The sequence below is a fragment of the Camellia sinensis genome, chromosome 1 (assembly GCF_055761805.1).
Source record: "Camellia sinensis isolate YWXY chromosome 1, ASM5576180v1, whole genome shotgun sequence".
NCBI classification, from domain to species: domain Eukaryota; kingdom Viridiplantae; phylum Streptophyta; class Magnoliopsida; order Ericales; family Theaceae; genus Camellia; species Camellia sinensis.
In genome coordinates, this window is record NC_138961.1 from 49,671,168 (window position 1) to 49,677,962 (window position 6,795).

The following is a 6,795-nucleotide window of genomic DNA, read 5'->3' on the forward strand; positions in this document are numbered from 1 at the left end:
CAAAAATGTCACAAAAAAAGGGTTCGCTGTCACTGTGATATTTAGTTTGACTATATACAACAAAGAAAGAAAACAATTAAAGAATAAACTTTCAAAACAATATATCCTAAAACAAAATTATTTAATTTGGGGTTGAATGGGTAATGCCTCCTTTAGTTGCGACTCTTTTGCCTTGTTGAAGGAGTGGTCACCCTAGGCAGCGAAAGAAGAAACTTTGGGAGGCTATGCCCTTGTACGCCATGTGGTGTATTTGATAATGTATCTGCACCAGCTACAGCTACAGCAGCAGCTCAGTCTATATCTGTAGAAGAAGAGCTGCAGTTGAAGCCAAAAGAGTTGCAGTTGAGCTGCAGTTAAAGCCACAGAGCTGAGCTCATTTCTGCAGCAGAGTTATACAATAGAAGCTGCACAAATCTGTTACGAATCAGTTAGAGCTATTAGTGCACATGTTACATATAGTGATATGTTAGTTAGAAAGTTGTTATGTTAACTGTACCTTAGTTAACTGGTTACTAGAGTTACAATTGGTTTGTTGTGTATAAATATACCTGTGCTGAAGATATGTTGTATAATGAAATATAAAATTCATATTCTCTTTATGGTATCAAAGCCACATAGCTCTTGCGAGCATTAAAAGCTTCCTCTTCAATCTATCAACGGTGAATCTTCATCAAGAATCTGCAATGGCCGATCTTCCAGCAAGATCAACAACAATGGCAGCATCTTCATCTGGTATAACTACCAGTTCTTCTTTACCTCCTAATCTCACTCTGCTCATTTCCAATCTGAAGTCATTTGTTCCAATAAAACTTGAGTCTACAAATTATCTGATATGGAGAAGTCAATTCCAACACATCTTACGAGCTACAAATCTACTTGGATTTGTTGATGGCTCAAAGACCTGTCCTTCTTCCACAGTTCTTGATGAAAGTTGTAATGCTGTAGTAAATCCAGAATACACAGACTGGATCACTATTGATGCGCATTTACTCAGTTGTCTTACTGCTACACTATCTTCATCCATATATACCTCTGTTCTTCATTGTATCACTAGTCATGAAGTGTGGACTACATTAGCTGCACAATTCACCTCCTTGTCTAGGTCACATGTCCATCAATTGAAGACTAAGCTTAGTCATCTTACCAAGAAGAATTCCACAATGGAGGAATATCTCTGTCAAATCAAGACTATTGCTGATCAATTAAGTCTTGCTGGCTCACCAATTCATGATGAAGATCTGGTTTTACTTACTCTGAATGGATTACCTGATGAATACAATGCCTTTAAAACATCCATCCGTACCAGATCTGAACCTATCTCTATTACTGGCTTGTCTTCCTTATTATGTTCTGAATCCATTCACATTGAAGGCTTCCTGAAACAAACACATACAGCAGATCTCCCATTTGCTTATGCTGCTAATAGAACTTATTTTAAAGGGAATTCTAGAGGTTACACCAGAGATGGTTCTAAAAGTAACAACTCAGGAAATTCAGGCAGATTTTATCAAAATACTTATAGAGGTGGAGGACAAGGTAACACCTATAGAGGTGGAGGACAAGGCAGAGGTGGAGGCAGATCATCTTTGCATCATTCAGACCAACATGGACTGATTTGTCAAATTTGTGGCAAATCAAACCACTCAGCCATGGATTGCTGGCACAGAATGGATCAAACTTTTCACTCCTCTTCTTTACAAGGAAAAGGATCACAGTCGAAGGCCTATGTTGCCTCTTCTTCTTCAACCACTTCTGCTACATCTGTCCCAGAATATCAGTCTGCCTATGCTGCATCTGTCCCTGATTCCAATTGGTTCTTAGATTCTGGAGCAACAACTCATTTCACCAATGATCTTAATAATTTCACTCAATTTCAGCCTTATCAAGGTTCTGATCATGTTACTATAGGAGATGGTTCTACTCTGCCCATTCATCACACTGGAAATGGTTTGCTTCCTACACCAAGTGCTTCTTTTCACCTTCATAATTTGCTTCATGTTCCTTCCATTTCTACCAATCTTTTGTCAGTTCATCAATTCATAAAAGATAACAACTGCACCATTACTTTTGATGCTGATTGTTTCATTATACAAGATAAGTTTTCCAAGCAAATTCTTCATAGAGGTCCTCACTCAGCTGGTCTTTACTCTCTCTCAGCTTCATCTGTTGTTCCTGGAACTTCTTCCACCACTTGCTTCAACACTTCCACTGCTTCTACCTGCAGCAAGAGCACTTGGCATAGTAGATTAGGTCATCCTTCTAGTAATAAGCTACAAGTGCTTGTATCTCAGAATTTGTTACCTACTAATGTACCTAGTTCTAATGATAATAAGTTGTGCACACATTGCTGTGTTTCTAAGAGTCATAGGTTGCCTTTTCATCTTTCCAATTCCACTGTAAATCAGCCATTGGCTCTTATTCATTCTGATGTATGGGGACCCTTTAATGCATCTGTTTCCCATTTCAAGTACTATGTTCTTTTTATTGATGATTACAGTAAATTCACTTGGCTATTTCCTTTGACTTACAAAAGTGAGGTCTTTTCTAAATTTGTTGAATTCAAGGTTTTTGTTGAGACTCAATTTACCACTAAGCTTCAAGTCCTTAGAAGTGATAATGAGGAGGAATATGTGGCACATAAATTTTAGCAATTTTTAAAAGATAAGGGCATTGAACATCAACTTAGTTGTCCTCATACTCCTGCTCAGAATGGAGTAGCTGAGAGGAAGCATAGGCACTTAATTGAAATTACTATTGCCCTAATGCATCAATCTGCTCTTCCTTTGTCCTATTGGTTTGATGCTCTTGCCACCTCAGTCTTTCTTATTAATAGACTTCCCACTTCCAAACTTAGTAATCTTACCCCTTTTCAAACTTTGTTTCATTATTCACCTGATTACTCCTTTCTCAAAGTTTTTGGTTGTAGGTGTTTTCCTTGGATTAGACCTTACAGAAGTCACAAACTTCAGCCTAGGTCTATCCCTTGTGTTTTTATTAGTTATGTTCCCTCTACCAAAGGGTATAAATGTCTTGATGTTACTAGTCATATTTTTGTTTCTAGGCATGTTATTTTTGATGAATGTACCTTTCCCTTCCAGTCTCAGTTTAGTTCTCCTGCTCAGTCTATTCCTCCTTCACTTTCTCAGCTGCAAACTTTCTTTTGGCCTGCCACTGGCTCAGTCCATTCCTGTTCTATTTCTCCACCTACAGGTTCTTCTCTCCCTGCTGTAAGTCCTGCTCACTCTGCTCCAGTTCTGTCTGGTTCTCATGTGTCTCCCTCTTCTAGTTCTGAACATGTTGAAGTTGCTGGTTCTGTTTCTGCACCAGTTGCAGTTATAGGTTCTGGTTCTGTTCCTGCACCAGCACCAGTTGCGGTTTCTGGTTGTGTTCCACCAATTCCCATTTCTTCAATCTCTATTGATTTACCTTTTTTCTCTTCTACTTCAAATACTCATCCCATGCTCACCAGGTCTAAGTCTCACACTCTCCCTGCTGGCTGCCTTCTCACTACTTCTTCTTCCCTTACTGAACCTGATACTTTTCAAGCTGCTGTTGTATCTCCTGAATGGCAGGCAGCTATGTTAGATGAGTTTCAAGCTTTGCAAAGACAAGGCACTTGGTCTCTTGTGCCTTTACCTCCAGACAAACTTGCTATTGGCTGCAAATGGGTTTATAGACTCAAAAGAAATTCAGATGGATCTATTGCTAGGTATAAGGCTAGGCTTGTCACCAAAGGATTTCTTCAAACTGAGGACATTGATTATCATGAGACTTTTAGCCCTGTTGCAAAGCAACCTACAGTCAGAGTTCTTCTGTCCTTAGCTCTGCATTTTCAATGGTCTATTAGGCAGCTTGATATATCCAATGCATTTTTGCATGGTGTGTTAGAGGAGGAAGTCTATATGCAACAACCTCAAGGATTCATTGATTCTTCTCATCCTCATTTGGTTTGCAAATTGCATAAGGCTCTTTATGGTCTTAAACAGGCTCCCCGGGCATGGTTTTCTACCTTTTCTTCCTTTTTACTGTCCTGTGGTTTTATCTCTAGTCATTGTGATTCATCCTTGTTTGTCAAGAAGACAGCAGATTCCATTACAATTCTACTCATTTATGTTGATGATATCTTGTTAACTGGTAGTGATTCTTCTTATATAACTGCTTTGGTTAATCAAATGCATGGTGCTTTTGCTATGAAGGAGCTTGGGTTGCTTAATTACTTTCTTGGTATCTCTGTGTCCTCATCTTCTATGGGCTATTTCTTATCTCAGCATAAGTATGCTTCTGAGTTGCTTGTGAAAGCTGGTATGGCTGACTGCAAGCCATACTCTTCTTCCATGGCTCTTAAACCTTCTTCTTCTCCTAATGATCATTTACCTTGTTCCAACCCCTCTCTCTACAGAAGTATTGTTGGAGGCCTTCAATATCTCACCATCACCAGACCAGATATTTCTTTTGCAGTCAATTTTGCTTGTCAATTTATGCACCAACCTCTTGTTCAACACTTTGTTATGGTTAAACGGCTTCTTAGATATCTCAAAGGCACTCTTGGCTATGGTCTTCAGTTTAGTCCTGGACCTCTTATCCTCCATGCTTTTTCAGATTCTGATTGGGCTGGAAATTCACTGGATAGACGTTCCACTACTGGCTTCTGTGTTTTTCTTGGTCCAAATTTAGTGTCCTGGTCTGCTAAAAAGCAGCCTACTGTGGCTAGATCATCTGCTGAAGCTGAATACAGAGCATTGGCTCACACTGTTGCTGAGTTAAGCTGGCTTGGCATGCTTCTCTCTGATTTGCGTGTTCCTTCTCCTTCTCCTACTTTATGGTGTGATAATATAGCTGCCATATCTCTGTCTTCCAATCTTGTTTTTCATGCCTGAACTAAACATATAGAGGTGGATTATCACTATGTCAGAGAAAGGGTAGCTACAAAACAACTCTCCATTTGTCATATTCCAACTTCTGATCAGGTGGCAGATATTTTCACAAAACCTCTGTCTATTTCTCGCTTTACTTATCTTCAGTCCAAGCTTATGGTTCTTCCCTCTCCCATTCGCTTGAGGGGGCATGATAATATATCTGCACCAGCTACAACTATAGCAGTAGGTCAGTCTATATCTGCAGAAGAAGAACTGCAGTTGAAGCCAAAAGAGCTGCAGTTGAGCTGCAGTTAAAGCCACAGAGCTGAGCTCATTTCTGCAGCAGAGTTATACAGTAGAAGCTGCACAAATCTGTTACGAATCAGTTAGAGCTATTAGTGCACATGTTACATATAGTGATATGTTAGTTAGAAAGTTGTTATGTTGACTATACCTTAGTTAACTGGTTACTAGAGTTACAATTGGTTTGTTGTGTATAAATATACCTGTGCTGAAGATATGTTGTATAATGAAATATAAAATTCATATTCTCTTTAGTATTCGCCAGAAAAACTAGTAGGTCATTTGAGGGTAATTATCATTCTTTCTTTGTATTTTTTATGAGAAAACATTTCCCCTTTTGTAAGGGCTTCAACAAATACTTTGCAGGCCATTCATTTTACACCTTCTTTAACCATATGCTTATTTTCAAAAATATTGCAACAATAATTTCAGCTAATTGTTCTTGAGGTTACAACTTTAATTTAAAGTTGGAATATTGTTTTCACCATTATACCTTTTTTGTTTAAATTATAAAATAAAATAAAAAACGTTAATTACATTTATTTTGTATAAATTAATAAATTTAAAGGTTAAGGTGAACGCATAACGGTAGTCGTATACCTCTCGTGAGGCAAAGCATAAGCCTCAAGGCATCAAGGCATAAGTATTTTCAAAGTTTTAATTTTTATATTTAGTAAATAAATGAAGTACTTTAAAATAGTAAAAGATATTTAAAATTAAATAAAGAAATGTCAACACTTTTTTCCTCAAGGCGTCCAATATTTTTGCTGCAAAGAAAGAAGTTTTCCCTTAATGAAGGTGAAATCGACACTCTTAGTTTCAATTATTGAGTCTCTTACTTGAACCTTCACAGTGTTCTCTTTTTATGTTTAGACCATGTATTAGACTAAAGTTTAACAACAGCCCAAGACAAGGTATCCATACATGTAGTCCTCATATGCTTATGTTTAAAAGATAGAAGCTATTGAGGCACATGTCTCAAAATGTGATGCACAAGATTCTGGAAGTGTTGCTTGAAAATAAAAACCTTGATATGTTTTACCATAGCCTAGCCTCATACCTTTGGAAACGTTTGTCTATAGTTTCTTATTTATGTCTAAAACCCAGGGAAAAAAGGGACAAAAAATAGAAATCTAACAGAGAACAAGAAATAGAGAACTTCAACTTGAGCTTGGCATATAAACAAACATGTAATATACACAAATAAATCCAAATATACATACACACAAGATTTGAAGGTAGAGAAAGTGAAGAGATTGGAGATCTGTACCTCAAGCTAAAGATAATCTTGAAAAGGAAAGTAAATGTATGTATGGGTAAGTGTATATTCAGAGATCTTTCAACTTTTTCAACATAACAGATCAGAAAATGATGTGTTTAGACACAAATCAACTCCTCCTCCTCATCTTCCTCTCTCTCTCTCTCTTTCTTTCTCTCTCTCTCTCTCTCTCTCACACACACACACACACACACACACACACACACACACACACATCCAGACTTGAAGCAAATACTTAAATCTAGTTCAACGAAGCAGAGAGTGAAGAAAAGAAGAAAAGGATGTGTTCAGACACAAATCAACTTGTAGTTTCTTGCTTACAATTTCAATTTCAATAACCAAATCGAGAGAGACGGG